This window comes from Macrobrachium nipponense, chromosome 7 (genome assembly GCF_015104395.2).
Source record: "Macrobrachium nipponense isolate FS-2020 chromosome 7, ASM1510439v2, whole genome shotgun sequence".
In the NCBI taxonomy this organism is placed as follows: domain Eukaryota; kingdom Metazoa; phylum Arthropoda; class Malacostraca; order Decapoda; family Palaemonidae; genus Macrobrachium; species Macrobrachium nipponense.
The window spans coordinates 20,273,892-20,291,106 of NC_061109.1; the positions used below are offsets into that span (position 1 = coordinate 20,273,892).

A 17,215-nucleotide genomic window follows, 5' to 3' on the forward strand; every position below is an offset into this window, starting at 1 on the left:
CAGAGGAACTTTGCCCAGGTTATTGCGCTGATTCGTCAGCACAACGACCTGGGGGAAGGATCGCCGCTACCACCATCTGAGCCCACGTCCCGGCTCGAGTCATTTTGGGGCCCGAAGAGGGAACCCAAATTGACGGTGGGACTGCCGCGATCTGAGCTTGCAGACTCAGTCCTTGACCAGGTGGAGAATTTCGTCTCAGGACGAGAGGACTCACTTAAGTCATGGACGGTCTTCCAAGCTACTTCCTTTCCTCCTCTGCAGCGACAGCGGAAGTTCTACGTGCCATCAGTGGATCCAATACCGCCCAAACAGGTTAACCCGGAGCTAGCTAGGCTAACTCCAGGTGTCCCTGCAGCAGCTCCTGTCGGAGAACTTGTGGTTCTCGCAGCAGGAGGCACTGGGCCTGGAAGCTACCGCTATGGCGGCTTTCCAGGCAGTCTCTTGGTTGGATCTGTGGTCCCTCACAGTATCCAAGGTCGCGGCGACTCTGGGGGCGCTGCCCTCGAAGACGACCCGACTTCAGGAGACTGTGCCAGTCTGGAGGTAGGGCCATCTCCTCACCTCGCCCATCAGACGGCAAACCTGTGGGCCAACTTGGTTCTCCGTCGTAGGGACGCTGTCCCTTACACGAGTAGCCAAGGGGGCCGGGCGTGAGGCGGTAAATGGACTCCGTAACGGACCAATGAAGAGTTTCCTCCGCTCTCTTTCCCGGAGAGATGGTGACGCTGCGGTGGAAAGACGGCGCACTGATGACAGTGACCGTCTGGTTCACCAGGCAGTTACGAAGGTTTCTGGGCAACCTCGTACAACTGCGGCTAAGCCTAAGAGTTTAGCTAGCGCTTCCTCGGCTGCTAAGACGGTCTGCTCCATCGAAGCCCCGAGGAAAGACTCTTCCTGCTTCAACTTCTGGTAAAGGAGGCCGTAACCAGCCCTCCTCCCAGCCCTCCTTTCCCCGAGGAGGTGCTGGAAGAAGTCGAAGCGGAGGTGGGGAAACGCTAGGGACGGCGTTCCCCCCCCCCCATCACCAGCTGCCGGAAGTGGGGGGGTGCCTGGCGAGCCATTGGCAACTTGGCAGCGCTACGGTGCCGAGACCTGGATAGTAGACGTCCTTCGGGAGGGATATCTACTACCCTTCGAATCTCGGCCACCCTCACCTCCAACCCGGTCCATCTGCAGACATGTTCTGGGGATCCTCAAAGGACGACGCTCTTCGGCAGGAGATCAGGACATGCTGGACCAAACGAGCTGTAAGAAGTCGTAGTGGATCGGTCACCGGGCTTTTACAGCCGCCCTTTTTCTTAGTGGAAAAATGGCATTCAGGGGGGTCTGGCGCCCGGTGCATCAGATCCTCTATCCCCTGAACCGATTTGTTCGCCAGACTCGGTTCAAGATGGAGACGGCACGTTCCGTGCTGGACTCCATCAGGGAGAACGACTTTCATGCTTTCAGTGGACCTGAAGGATGCGTATTTCAAATACCCATCCATCAGTCCTCCAGAAAGTACCTCCGCTTCATCTTCGACGGGACGGTGTACCAATTCAGGGCAACTTTGCTTCGGTCTGTCAACCGCCCCACAGGTGTTCACGAGAGTGTTCACGCTGGTGTCTGCTTGGGCCCATTCGCAGGGATACGTCTTCTGAGGTATCTCGACGATTGGCTGGTCCTGGCGAGCTCCCGCTCGCAGTTGCTGCAGGACAGGGATCGACTTCTAAAGTTTTGTCGCGATCTGGGGATCGTGATAAACTACGAGAAGTCCGATCTCGAACCCAAGCAGAAGATGAAGTACCTGGGTATGCTGATCGATAACGGTAGCAGCTCAAGTCCGCCCCGCAGACTTGAGGATCAGCAAATTCAGGGAGGCAGCCGGCCGGTTCCTGTCTCGGCAGGAAACAGGCAGCTCAGCAATGGCAAAGTCCGTGATCGGCCACCTGTCGTCACTCGAGAAGTTAGTTCCTCACGACGTCTTCACTGCGGTCTCTTCAGTGGAGACTAAGGGAGAGTTGGTCACAGGTAAAGGATCCACCTTACTTCCCCCGTGTCCATCACGGAGAAAGGTGAGGCAGGACCTAGCCTGGTGGCTCGACGACAGGAACCTCTTAAGAGGGGTGCCTCTACGCACTCCCCCCCCGGAGATGCTGCTGTTCTCAGACGCATCGACCGAGGGATGGGGCGCACACCTGGAGGAGTTGCTGGCTGCAGGTGTGTGGGACCATCACGACAAGCACCTTCACATCAATGTCCTAGAACTCAAGGCGGCGTTTTACGCTCTCCAAGAGTTCCAAGACCGCTTGATGGGACACTCGGTGGTGTTGATGTGCGACAACACACAGTAGTGGCATACGTCACAAGCAGGGGGGCCTAGTGTCTCTCCCGCTACACCAGTTGACTGTGCAGGTGCACGAGTGGGCCACGGCTCACTCGATAGAGCTGTCAGCACGCTACATTCCAGGCAAGAGGAATGTAGTAGCAGACAAGCTCAGCCGTCGGGATCAGGTAATAGGGGACCGAGTGGTCCCCTACACCCGAAAGTGGCGGGGAAAGGCTCGTTCAAGCCTGTGGGGGCGTCCGGTCATAGACCTGTTCGCCACCCACGGCACAACAAAAACTTCAAGTTTTTTGCTCAGCCGTGCCGGACCCATGGGCAGCTGCAGAGGACGCTCTCCAACACCCCTGGGACAACCTCTTCGTCTACGCCTTTCCTCCCTTTTGTCTGATTCGGAAAGTGATCAGCCGAGCGCTGGTCACTCCCAATCTCAGGATGATCCTGGTGGCTCCCAAACGACCTCAAGCCGTTTGGTATCCGGACCTGCTGGCTCTTCTTACGGAAGAACCGAGAAGAGATCCCCACTGGCAAATCAACCTTCTAGCCCGCCACACTTATAGCGGGTAGCCGACCGAGCAGTCCAGTCCCTACAACTTCACGGCGGGCTGTTATCCACCATCTCTTGCGAACAGAGGCTTTTCTCGCAGCGCAGCAACAGAGATGGCTGGACACGTCAGACAAGTCCTCTGCAGCTGTACCAGGGGAAGTGGGCCGTCTTCTGTGGTTTGTGTCGTAGACGGGGTCTATCTCCTCTCTCAGAGCCACTCTTCAGCAGGTAGCGGATTTCCTCGTGTTTTCCTCTTCGCCGAGAGAAGCTCCTCTCAGTACCCACAGTTAAAGGATATAGAGCCGCCCTGGCGCTCGTCCTAAAACTGAGGGGACTGGACATCTCGAACTCGTTCGAGATCTCCTTGCTAATGAGGAGCTTCGAAAGTCTTGCCCACCCAGGGAACTCAGGCCCCTGAGTGGGATGTGACTCTCGTCCTTAGGAGTTTGACTCGAAGACCATTCGAGCCACTCCGAGAGTCGTCAGACAGGGATCTGACCCTCAAGACCCTCTTCTTGCTCGCCCTGGCATCGGCGAAGAGAGTAGGGGAACTTCATGGTCTGTCCTTCAATGTTAAACATTCCAGGGGCTGGGATCTGTGACGCTCGATTTCGTCCCGAATTCGTAGCTAAGACTCAGAATCCGTCGATCCCTGACGACAGGTTCGAGTCTTTCACGATCCCCTCCCTAATGGATTTCACCGACAACGATACGGATGAGATGCTGCTTTGTCCTGAGGAGGGCGCTACGGCGCTATCTGAAGAAAACTCGACACCTCAGGCCTGAGTGCGACGCCTCTTCGGTTAGCACTGGGTTACCAAGAAAGAAAGTATTCCAAGAACCACGCTTTCTTTCTGGCTGCGTGAGGTGATCAGGAGAGCGTACGAGGCTGATGGTAGTGACAGACACTCCAGTTATCGCTCCGACCGAGTGAGCCCACGAAGTCAGAGGTATTGGACCCTCTTTGGCGTTCCGTAAGAACTTCTCCGTGGCGCAGGTCCTGAAGGCAGGTGTCTGGGCCAACCAGACTACCTTCACGTCCTTCTACCTTCGGGATATTGCCCACAAGTCCTTGGGATACTTTTTCTTGGGACTGTGGTGGCTGCTCAACACGTTGTGTAAGATTACCCAGCACCCGAGCAGGCAGAACAGCATCGATTCCTGTGTGACTGTTAGGAATGAATGGTTTGAATGAGAGTGCGACTGGCTTCTCTTCTCCATCTTTCTCTCTCTCTACCTGTGGCAGAGGGTCACGGTCGTCACCATGCTGGAAAGGAATCCGATGCAGGTAAGCTACTCGACCGAGCCCAATCTATCCCTTTAGTTAGGGATAGAAGCAAATATCCTCCACTCCCTCCAACAAGGGGGAAGGAGTGGATGCCTACTTGAGACAAACCCATAACTTTATGTTGGCTCCTGTACAGGAACAAGTTCTTGCAATGCTGGTACGAAGAGATACGCTTGCCTCTCTCTTAGTACTTGGCTCAGAGGTCTGACCATTGATCCTGCGGTGCACACCCCGATCAATCGGACAGAGGTTTGGATCCCTCCCTTGCTCTTACGACCAGGGAGGCATTCCAAGGTTGACGAACACCAGTCTGTTCACCAAAAAGACATCAGATTCCACCCACCAAGAATGAGTCTTCCTATTGTTAAAGGACCGAGGGTTTGTATTACGTATCGGAACAAATGACAATTTGTCGAAAATTGCATTGCATTTTTCCTAACTATACAAACCTGAGGTCCTTTACGTATAGTCCCACCTCATACCACCCCTCACTCTGCAACTTTTTGCATGGGCTAAAGCAAAAGTGATTCTTCACCGCCCGGGCGCGCGCGCGCGCACGATCGGACAAGCAGTTAACTACCGTTCTACCCTTGTTCGAAGCTTACGACCGTTCCCAGCTGCCGCTAGTTACCTTCCTATTGTTAAAGGACCTCAGGTTTGTATAGTTAGGAAAAATGCAATTTTCGACAAATTGTCATATTTTACGTATAAAAAAAAAACAAATTGCAAGTCTCTAGAACAATATCTCGATTTATGGTGAATATTTGAAAAAAATATTTTTATTCCCTCCGCGCGCCGATTCTCGCCGAAAATCTCCGAAACGCACTAGGTCACAATCTCCTAATATTTGTGCCTTTTCATATTACCTTATTTTATCATTTTATATATGGAAATTTGCGCAAAAACATGCACAATATAACAAAAAAACATATTGGAAGGTTGTAGCATTTCTCCATTTTTGAAATATTTGCATATAAAGTACGATAAGTACGAAAAAAAACTACGATCGGTCAACTTTGACTCAAACCGAAAAGGTCAAAAAAACGCATTTATAACATAAAAATCTTACAGTCTAGTAATATTCAATCATTTCTCTTCATTTTAAAACAAATTGCAAGTCTCTAGAACAATATCTCGATTTATGTGAATTTGAAAAAAAATATTTTTTTTCCCCTCCGCGCGCCGATTCTCGGCCGAAAATCTCGGAAACGCGTAGGTCACATTCTCCTAATATTTGAGCCTTTTCATATTACGCTTTTTTTAAAGGTTTATATATGGAAATGTGCGCAAAAACATGCACAATATAACAAAAATATTGGAAGGTTGTAGCATTTCTCATTTTTGAAATATTTGCATATAAAGTACGATAAGTACGAAAAAACTACGATTGGTCAAACTTTGACTCAACCGAAATGTCAAAAAACGCATTTATAACATAAAAATCTTACAGTCTAGTAATATTCAATCATTTATCTTCATTTTAAAACATATTGCAAGTCTCTAGAACAATATCTCGATTTTATGGTGAATATTTGAAAAAAATATTTTTATTCCGTCCGCGCGCCGATTCTCGGCCGAAAATCTCGGAAAACGCGTAGTCACATTCTCCTAATATTTGAACCTTTTCATATTACGCTTTTTTTAAAGGTTTATATATGGAAATGTGCGCAAAAACATGCACAATATAACAAAAAATATTGGAAGGTTGTAGCATTTCTCATTTTTGAAATATTTGCATATAAAGTACGATAAGTACCGAAAAAACACTACGATCGGTCAACTTGATTCAACCGAAAAGGTAAAAAAAAACGCATTTATATAACTTAAAAATCTTACAGTCTAGTAATATTCAATCATTTATCTTCATTTTAAAACAAATTGCAAGTCTCTAGAACAATATCTCGATTTATGGTGAATTTGAAAAAAATATTTTTTTCCCCTCCGCGCGCGATTCTCGGCCGAAAATCTCGGAACGCGTAGGTCACATTCTCCTAATATTTGAGCCTTTTCATATTACGCTTTTTTTAAAGGTTTATATATGGAAAATGTGCGCAAAAACATGCACAATATAACCAACAAAAAATATTGGAAGGTTGTAGGCATTTCTCATTTTTGAAATAGTTACATAAAGTACGATAAGTACGAAAAAAACTACGATCGGTCAACTTTGACTCAAACGAAAAGATCAAAAAACGCATTTATAACATAAAAATCTTACAGTCTAGTAATATTCAATCATTTATCTTCATTTTAAAACATATTGCAAGTCTCTAGAACAATATCTCGATTTATGGTGAATATTTGAAAAAATATTTGTTCCGACACGGCATACAAAGAAAACTTCGGTCCTTTTACCAATAGGAAGGTACTAGCGGCAAGCAGCAAGGATGGGTCGTAAGCTTTCGAACAAGGGGTTCGGTAGTTAACTGCTTGTCCGACAGGCGCGCGCGCGCGACTGGGAGGTAAACAAATCACTTTTGCTTTCGGCCTCACAGCGAGTAGACGTGTGTGTTCGACGCTCTCTGCCCGCTTCTCGTCGTTTGCTTTCCTTGAGTATATGGTTGTATTTGTGTATGAAAGAATCATTGTAAGTACAATCATTCCTCTCTATTCATTGATTTGTGATTTATTGGTTAATCATGGAATCTCCTCGCCTCGCTACCCCACGGAGACTATGCCCGGGTACCGAAGGGCGTAAATGCGGAAAGTTCCGCTCATTCCGGAGATTGACCCACATATTTTGTGCGCTCTCGGTGTCGGGGGCGCGAATGCACCCGAGCCGAGCCCTGTGAAGTGTGTAATAATTGGTCGGAGGCGCAGTGGACTTTGTATGAGGGCAGGAAGAAGCGAAGGCCTGCAAAGGAGTCGTCGGAAAGCTCTCCCGCGACTCCTTTGGTTACGGACACTTCGTCTTCTTTCCTGCCGCCCAGCTCAGCTTCCACGTTTGGCGTCTTCCCCTTCGGGGGGGGTTTCTCTGGGTCTTCTCCTCACCTGACTTGTCGAGTGTGGAGGAGGGCGCTAGATACCCTGACGTCGAGTTGTACTCTGGGTCCTCTATCCGTTCGTCTTGCGCGCGAGCGGGTAGAGGATCCTGCTAATCACCGACTTTTGCTTCCTCAGGTGCGGTTGCCGCGAAGGACGACCTCGGACAGGTGTGGGCATCGTTGGGGCTGCAGGGCGTGCGAGTGTCCAGGGGCTTGCTCTACCATCTCGCTGGCTCCGTGGCGGTCACCCATGCTACGTTACGACCACCACCATGACCCTTACAACACCTGGCTACGCTTCACCTCCTCACCTGGTGTACACCCAGCACACGGTCTCTGTAACACCTACTACATCGGTGCAGGGGCCAGTCGCCGTACCACGGGGAGAGTGTGATGCCGCCACCTGGGTTTGCCGTGCTGCCGCGACCGGACTTCGTGTGCCCGAAGAGCTCGCCCCTGGACCTCCCACCAGTACCAGGGATGTCTGTGCCGCTGGTCCGTCCATCTGGACCGCCTGCACAGCCTGCCGTACCTGCCGTACCTGTCCAGCCGCCGTTCATGGACGTGACGTTGATGACCACTGCTGCCGTTCCCGTACCTGCCCCTGCCGTCTCTACTGCTGTTCCTGTGATGCCTGCACCTGCTGACGTTGTTCCTGTTCCTGGCGCCGCTGCTCCCGATGCTGATCTGTTCGGACAGGTGCGTCCGGGCCCTGTTGCTTCGGCAACAGCAGCCCCGGCTCCGCTCTGGATGACAGATCTGACGTCGGTCCTGAGGAGGTTGACGAAGAAGAAGAAGAAGAGGAGGAAGGTGTCGTCGTCGTCTTCATCGTCTTCTTCGTCGTCGTCGTCGTCTGCCGCCTCTTCCCCTTCTTCTTCTAAGGCTCCCCCGCCGAAGAAGAAGAAGGTCGCCTCTCCCCCCCCTAAGAAGTCTCCTTCGGGAACTTCTAAGGGCCCAATCTCGCTCTGGTGAGACGGGGGGTTCTTCCGCTGGTCACCCTGCTCCTTCGGGGGCAGGACCCGTCTCTTCTTCCGCAAGGAAGAAGACTACGGGGACCAGAGGAGTGCCGGCTAACACCGGCACTTCCTCACCTACTGTCAGTGGTTCAGCCACGGCAGCAGGGTCCGTCTCGGCCTCTCGTTCGCGAGAGGTACCGAGTGTATGGTCGCCTAACAGCGACCGTGCAGCCAGGAACTAGACCTCTGACCCCGCTCAGCGTCAGGTTCACGGCACGGAGCGGAAGACTGGTGACAGCCGCTCACGCGACTCTCACCAGACCAGCTCTCGCTCTCGCGGCGAGCAGCTGGCTACCCGGGCGGACGTGACGGTCCATGACCGGCCACGGGCTGAGGCTGGGAAGAGGTCCCCCCGTTCGTCGGCACCAGCCACGGCTGGTACCAGCGAACTGACGCGCCGTGAGGATACGCACCGGTCTCACCGTGACAGTGGAGCTCGCCGGTCGCCTGACCGTCACTCTCACAGAGAGCGATCGGGTACGGCGACCAGCACCAGCTCCTCTGACACACGAGACCGGGGCCGCTGTTCTCGGTCCAGCCGTTCTCCACAGCGAGACGGCTCGACTAGGTCTGCAGCTCGATCGCCACCACGCGGGTTGACGATCGCCTGCAGTCTTCCAAGCCCACTGGTTCTGCCAGCGAGCGAGGAGGGAGCGTCAGGTCTGCCTCTCCCATACCTTCAACCTCCTCGGGTTACACCGGGAGGGGCGAGGTATTGAGGAGTGATCGTGAGGGGTGCGCCCCTCAGGATCCCACCACGTCGTCGTACGTACCAGGCACGGTTCTCGGACCGGCCAGGTCGTACGCACAAGTGGCTGGAGGAGACGAGAGGGGGCTGTCGCTGCTCCTCTCCTTGAGGGAGGAGGGTCTCGGGAGATGCTCCTGTTTGAGGGACTGGACGGTCCGACTCCGCAGGATGCAGTCACTCCCGAGATCCAGAGGAACTTTGCCGAGGTTATTGCGCTGATTCGTCAGCACAACGACCTCGGGGAAGGATCGCCGCTCCCACCATCCGAGCCGCCCACGTCCCGGCTCGAGTCGTTCTGGGGCGGGACCCGAAGAGGGAACCCAGACCGACGGTGGGTTTGCCGCGTTCCGAGCTTGCAGACTCAGTGCTGGACCAGGTTGAATCGCTTGTCTCCGGACAAGACGGTTCGCTCAAGTCTGGCAGGTCGAGCATGCTGCTTCCACCTCCTCTGCTGCGACAGCGGCGTTTTTACGTGCCATCTGAAGACCCGATGCCGCCCAAACAGGTGAACCCAGAGTTAGCCAGGCTGACTCCGGGTGTGTCTCTGCAGCAGCTCCTGTCCGAGAACCTGTGGTTCTCGCAGCAAGAGGCACTCGGCCTGGAATCTACCGCCATGGCAGCTTTCCAGGCCGTCTCCTGGCTAGATCTGTGGTCCCTCACAGTATCTAAGGTCGCAGCCAACTCCGGGGGAATTTCTCCCGAAGATGACTCGGCCTTCAGGAGAATTTGCCAGTCTGGAGGAAGAGCCATCTCCTTCCTTGCCCACCAGACGGTGAACCTGTGGGCCAACCTGGTTCTCCGACGAGGACGCTGTCCTGACTCGGGTTTCCAGGGCGGCCGGGCGTGAGGCGGCGTTGGGACTTCGCAACGGACCTTTACGGAGTTCCACGTCTCTCTTCCCAGGAGAGATGGTGGACGCTGCGGTGGACAGACGGCGCACTGAGGACAGTGACCGTCTGGTTCACCAGGCAGTCTCGAAGGCTTCTGGGCAGCCTCGGACTGCGGCCAAGTCTAAGAGCTCGGCTAGCGCTTCCTCGGCTGCTAAGACGGTTGCTGCGTCGAAGCCCCGGGGAATGACTCTGTCTTCTTCGACTTCTAGCAAGGGGGGCCGTAACCAGCCCTCCTCCCAGCCCTCCTCCTCCCGTGGAGGCTCTGGGAAGAAGTCGAAGAAAGGGGGGAAACGCTAGGGACGGCGTTCCCCCCTCACCTGCTGCCGGAAGTGGGGGGGTGCCTGGCCAGCCATTGGGCAACTTGGCAGCGCTACGGCGCCGAGACCTGGATTGTAGATGTCCTTCGGGAGGGATATCTATTACCCTTCGAATCTCGGCCACCCCTCACCTCCAACCCGGTCCAACAGCAGTCGTACGTTCCAGGGTCATCGAAGGACGTAGCACTGAGACAGGAGATCAAGACCATGCTGAGCAAGAGAGAGCTGTAGAGATCGTCACGGATCAGTCACCGGGCTTTTACAGTCGACTCTTCCTGGTGGAAAAGTCTACGGGAGGCTGGCGCCCGGTGATAGATCTCTCTCCCCTGAACCGGTTTGTGCGCCAGACCCGGTTCACGATGGAGACGGCACGCTCAGTGCTCGACTCCATCAGGGAGAACGATTTCATGCTTTCGGTGGACTTGAAGGATGCGTATTTCCAAATACCCATTCATCAGTCCTCCAGAAAGTACCTCCGCTTCATCCTCGACGGGACGGTGTACCAGTTCAGGGCACTGTGCTTCGGTCTCTCAACCGCCCCACAGGTGTTCACGCGAGTGTTCACTCTGGTGTCTGCTTGGGCCCATTCGCACGGGATACGTCTGATGAGGTAATCTCGACGATTGGTTAGTCCTGGCGAGCTCCCGCTCGCAGTTGCTACAGGACAGGGATCGACTGCTCGAGTTCTGTCGCGATCTGGGGATCGTGGTGAACTTCGAGAAGTCCGATCTCGAGCCCAAGCAGAGGATGAAGTACCTGGGTATGCTGATCGACACGGTAGCAGGGCGAGTCTTCCCCGCAGACTCGCGGATCAGCAGATTCAGGGAGGCAGCCAACCAGTTCCTGTCTCGGCAGGAACAGGTAGCTCAGCGATGGCAAGTCGTGATCGGACACCTGTCGTCACTCGAGAAGTTAGTCCCCTCACGGGCGTCTTCACCTGCGGTCTCTTCAGTGGAGACTAAAGGAGAGTTGGTCACAGGCGACGGATCCCCCAAGCTTTCCAGTGTCACTGACACCGGAGGTGAGGCAGGACCTAGCCTGGTGGCTGGACGACAGGAACCTCTTAAGAGGAGTGCCTCTGCGCACTCCCCCCCCGGACATGCAGCTGTTCTCAGACGCATCGACCGAGGGATGGGGCGCACACCTGGAGGAGTTGCTGACTTCAGGAGTGTGGGACGAGAACGACAAGCACCTTCACATCAATGTTCTGGAAACTCAAGGCAGCGTTCCTCGCTCTCCAAGAGTTTCAGGACCGCTTGATGGGACACTCAGTGGTGTTGATGTGCGACAACACCACGGTGGTGGCTTACTGTCAACAAACAGGGGGGCCTAGTGTCTCTCCCGTTGTACCAGTTGACTCGGCAGGTGCACGAGTGGGCTCAGGCACACTCAATAGAGCTGTCGGCACGCTACATTCCAGGGAAGAGGAATGTAGTAGCAGACACGCTCAGCCGTCGGGATCAGGTGATAGGGACCGAAGGTGGTCTACTACACCAGGACGTGGCGGAAAGGCTCTTCGACCTGTGGGGGCGACCAGTCGTGGATCTGTTCGCCACCCGGCACAACAGGAAGCTCCAGGTGTTCTTCTCGGCCGTGCCGGACCCATGGGCAGCTGCCAGAGGACGCTCTTCAACACCCGTGGGACAACCTCTTCGTCTATGCCTTTCCCCCGTTCAGCCTGATTCGCAAGGTGATCAGTCGAGCACTGGTCACCCCGAATCTCAGGATGATCCTGGTGGCTCCCAAATGGCCACAGGCCATTTGGTATCCGGACCTGCTGGCTCTTCTCGCAGGAGAACCGAGAGAGATTCCCCCTTGGCACAACCTTCTCGCCCAGCCACACGTCGAGCGGTACCACCGAGCAGTCCAGTCCCTACGTCTTCACGGCTGGCTGTTATCCACCATCTCTTGCGAACGAGAGGCTTTTCTCGTAGCGCAGCAACAGAGATGGCTGGAAACGTCCGTCAGTCCTCTGCAGCTGTGTACCAGGGGAAGTGGGCCGTCTTCTGTGGTTGGTGTCGTAGACGGGGTCTATCTCCTCTCAGAGCACTCTTCAGCAGGTAGCGGATTTCCTCGTTTTTCTTCGCCGAGAGAAGCTCCTCTCAGTCCCCACAGTCAAAGGATACAGAGCCGCCTTGGCGCTCGTCCTGAAACTGAGGGGATTGGACATCTCGAACTCGTTCGAGATCTCCTTGCTTATGAGGAGCTTCGAGGTCTTGCCCACCCAGGGAACTCAGGCCCCCTGCGTGGGACGTGACTCTCGTCCTTAGGAGTCTGACTCGAACGCCGTTCGAGCCACTCCGAGAGTCGTCAGACAGGGATCTGACCCTCAAGACCCTCTTCTTGCTGGCCCTGGCATCGGCGAAGAGAGTAGGGGAACTTCATGGTCTTTCCTATGATGTACGACACTCCAGGGGATGGGGATCCGTGACGCTCGATTTCGTCCCGAACTTCGTTGCGAAGACTCAGAAACCGTCGATCCCTGACGACAGGTTCGAGTCATTCACGATTCCCTCCCTAATGGACTTCACCGATAATGATGCGGATGAGATGCTGCTTTGTCCTGTGAGGGCGCTACGGCGCTATCTGAAAGAAAAACTCGACACCTCAGGCCTGAGTGTCGACGCTTCTTCGTTAGCACCGGGGTAACCAAGAAAGTAGTATCCAAGAACACTCTTTCATTCTGGCTGCGTGAGGTCATCAGGAGGGCGTATGAGGCTGATGGTAGTGACGACATCCGTACGTCCCGTCCGAGAGCTCACGAAGTCAGAAGTATTGGCCCCTCGTTGCGTTTCGTAAGAACTTCTCCGTGGCGCAGGTCCTGAAGGCAGGTGTCTGGTCTAACCAGACTACCTTTACCGTCCCTTTCTTACCTTCGGGATATTGCCCACAGGTCCTTGGATACCTTTTCTTGGGACCCGTGGTGGCTGCTCAACAAAGTTGTGTAGCTAACCCAGACCCTCGCAGGCTGAAACAGCATCGAGTCCTGGTGTGACTGTGTGGATGGATGTGTGAATGAGTGAGTGACTGGCTCCCTCTTCCCGTCTTTTCCTTCCCCTAACACCTGTGAGGGCAGAGGGCCATGGTCGTCACTACGCTGGATGAGGACAGAATGCAGGTGAGCTTATATGACAGAGCCCAACTCCTATCCCTTTCACTCGGGATAGGAGCAGAATTATCCACCACTTCCTTCTACAAGGGGGGGAAGTGGATGCCTACAAGAGTCAAACCCATGACTTTATATTTGCTCCTGTACAGGAACAAGTTCTTACATTGCTGGTACGAAGAGATACGCATGCCTCTCTCTTAGTACTCGGTCCAGAGGTCTGACCATTGATCCTGCGGTGCACACCCCGATCAATCGGACAGAGGCTTGGATCCCTCCCTCGCTCTTACGACCAGGGAGGCTTCCAAGGTTGGGCGAACACCAGTCTGTTCACAAAAGACTCAGATTCCACCCACCAAGAAGTGAGTCTTCCTATTGTAAAAGGACCGAAGGTTTGTATGCCGTGTCGGAACAAATGACAATTTGTCCAAAATTGCATTTTTCCTAACTATACAACCTGAGGTCCTTTTACACATAACCCCACCTCATGCCACCCCTCACTCTGCAGTTTTTGCTTGGGCCAAAGCAAAAGTGATTTGTTTACCTCCCAGTCGCGCGCGCGCGCCTGTCGGACAAGCAGTTAACTACCGAACCCCTTGTTCGAAAGCTTACGACCTATCCAGCTGCCGCTAGTACCTTCCTATTGTAAAAGGACCTCAGGGTTTGTATAGTTAGGAAAAATGCAATTTTGGACAAATTGTCATATTTGTGCCTTTTCATATTACGCTTTTTTTAGAGGTTTATATATGGAAATGTGCGCAAAAACGTGCACAATATAACAAAAAATATTGGAAGGTTGTAGCATTTATCATTTTTGAAATATTTGCATATAAAGTACGATAAGTACGAAAAAAACTACGATCGGTCAACTTTGACTCAACCGAAAAGGTAAAAAAACGCATTTGTAACATAAAAATCTTACAGTCTAGTAATATTCAATCATTTATCTTCAATTAAAACATATTGCAAGTCTCTAGAACAATATCTCGATTTATGGTGAATATTTGAAAAAAATATTTTTATTCCGTCCACGCGCCGATTCTCGGCCGAAAATCTCCGAAACGCGTAGGTCACATTCTCCTAATATTTGAGCCTTTTCATATTACGCTTTTTTTAGAGTTATATATGAAAATGTGCGCAAAAAACATGCACAATATAACAAAAATTATTGGAAAGTTGTAGCATTTCTCATTTTTTTATATTTGCATATAAAAAAAATTTTTAAACAAAAATTCGACATTCGGTCAACTTTAACTCGTTCGAAATGGTCGAAAACTGCATTTGTAAGCTAAAACTCTTACAGTATCGTAATATTCAATCATTTTCCTTCATTTTGAAACAAATTGCAAGTCTCTATAACAATATTTCGATTTATGGTGAATTTTTAAAAAAATTATTTTTTTACATCCGCGTGCTACGAATTCAATGCATCATTTTGTGATAATATTTTCTCTGTGTTGCTTTTATCGTTTTACAATGTGTTATATATCAAAATGATCGCAATTTAGTGCACATTACAACGAAAAAAAAAGTAACTTGTTACCTCTAACCGTTTGGCGCACAGCGCGATTTGAATACAATTATATATGAAATTTCGTTTTTGCGCTATCATATATCTCATTATTTATATATGATAATGATAATTTTTTTCATTTCTGATGGTTGCATACTAAACTTCAAGCAATGACAAAAAAAGGAGCCAAAAATTTACTCTTAATCTTGAAAAATAAGCACGCAGTGATTTTTTGAAAAAAATAATTTTTCCGCTTATGCGCTCACTCTCAAACCCCTCCGGCACAGCGGGGAGTTCAATTTTTTTTATTTACGCCCTTCGGCGTTTATTTAAGGGTTAATATACTGTGCTAAACTATAAAGGATTTTTATCATAGTATGTGTTTTTTAAAAGCGTCATTAACTCGGAGCGTTGGAAGCGTCAGTGTCGTAACCTCGGAACAAGCGTCATAACCCAGGACGGATTTTTCCACTGAATATTTAAGAAAAAGTGTCATAACCTCGGAACGCCGTAAGCCGGAACCGTCGTAACCCAGGGACCGCCTGTAGCCATTAGCAGAATTAATATTATTTTATCAGCTTCAACTATGTTTTGAATTTTAAATTATATTGCCATGACGATCTCACAGCAAGTAAAGTTATTACATAAATTATTTCATTCCTATTCTACATGACATCATTTATAACATACCTATGGTAAGTGTTTACTGTTGTACGCTGATCATGTCTTGGAGAATATACTGAGTTTGCTAATGATGTTTGTCAAGATTATCAATGGGGAACAGAGTCGGTCTATTTTCTTCTTTCTCTCCCAATTTCTTCTAAAACTTCTTCTGTTGTCTTGACACAATCTTATTTATTGGGTCATTCTTCGGAGGTCGCGTTGGAGTCTTCTCTCGCTCATCCTGTTTTTTTGCCATTAACACAGCAAAGTAAAGAATTTTAATCGTTTTAATCCTGAAATTTGGGGGGGTTTCGGTGGGTCCCTCTCTCTCTTCGGGGTTGAGGGAAGTCATTTTGGCAGGGCTGTCTTCTTAGCACCTTCCATGGGTTCTGTAGTTCTCAGGCTGTTGGTCTGAATGCTTCACAGGTGGTTGTGGTGTACAGAATAGAAATAATTTTTCAAATTTTGATTTGCATGAATTAATTTTATTTAGTTGTGTAGCTTGATATTAATGCTATTCATGATTTTTTTTAATGCCTAGGTCCTCCATCTAATTGTCTCATTTTTTTTTCAAAGGTGTTCAATCAAGTGGGGTTCTTGAATGAGGGTTAAACAAATCTGAAGAAACATGTTCTATAATACAGTCAGCGAATGAATATGCAAAGAAGAGTGGCTTATTCCTGTTGTTGACAGTGTTTTGAAAAGGCAGTGATTGGTGATTCAGTTTAATGATAATAGCTGTTCAAGTTTACTTGGTTAAGGTGAATTGTGGTGTGTGACTGTATATGATCATCATCAGCCTAGAGATGTTAGGGTGCTTTTTTTTTCAGTAAATTAGTTTTTTTTTTTTTTTTTTTTTTTTACATGCCCTCCTCTTACTCCTCAGAATCAGCCCTGTAGTCACTTAGAATTTTAATTTTGAATTATTAAAAAAAAAAAAAAAACTTACCTTGTGTCAAAATTGCTGACTGAGTCCCCTTGCTCAGAAAATAACCCAAGGGGTGGTGCCCAGTATAGAAACTTGTTGTCTGGGTATCCAGTACAGTACTGTATGTAGTTAGATGGGATTGGGGTCGGTAACCTGATAGTAAGCCTGTGCGCCACATCCAGCTGCAGCCCGCTAACCATAACAGCGAAGTCTTCTGCAACTCCGTATATTCATCCTTTACTTGGTTTGAGATGTAATGTGTCCTTCACGGTTCTTGCTGGTGCTACGGCAGTTGGTAATTCATCTGCGCCATCGTCGACTGTATCAGTACTGGTTGTATCCTCATTCTCTCCTTTCAATAGGGTAGCTGGTAATCTTCCTTCTTTGGTTCCCATTTTTATGATGTCGGGGTTGGAGATGTAACATGCCTACTGAGGTTGTTGCAGGGGATGCGGCAGTTGGCAGTTCGTCTGCACCATCGTTAGTACTGTTTGTACCCTCAGCCTCCTTTTGTTAGGGTAGCTGGTAATTTCCTTCTTCAGCTCCTATTGGGTTCCGCAGTTCGTAGCCTGTCCTTGAGGCACTTTTAGGTGCTTTACAAGTTTGGTTTTCTCCACCTGCACAATGTCGGCGTTAAGTGCTCGATGGTTACTCCGAGTGTGGCTTCTTCCTTTTTCTCTCCTTCTGTTTCTTTTTCAACCTTTTCCTACAGCTTCTGTACCTCCTTCAAGGTATTCAATGTGGGTTCGGCCTTGGTTCCAGGATTTCTGGTAGTACCTCCTTCCCTCACTTGATCAATGTAGCTTCAGCTCCTGACTCCCGTTTGTTGGATTGCATTTTGCAGCCTCTCCACTCTTAGGGGGGCCTTGGTGGCCTATTTGTAGTCGGCCAG

The 17,215-nt window shown here is 50.5% G+C and overlaps 1 protein-coding gene across 1 annotated transcript in view; it reads left to right on the forward strand.

Moving 5' to 3' along the window:
• LOC135217737 (dihydrofolate reductase-like) overlaps positions 1-17,215 on the forward strand; it is a 189,940-nt gene that overhangs the window by 25,530 nt on the left and 147,195 nt on the right. The window lies entirely within an intron of this gene.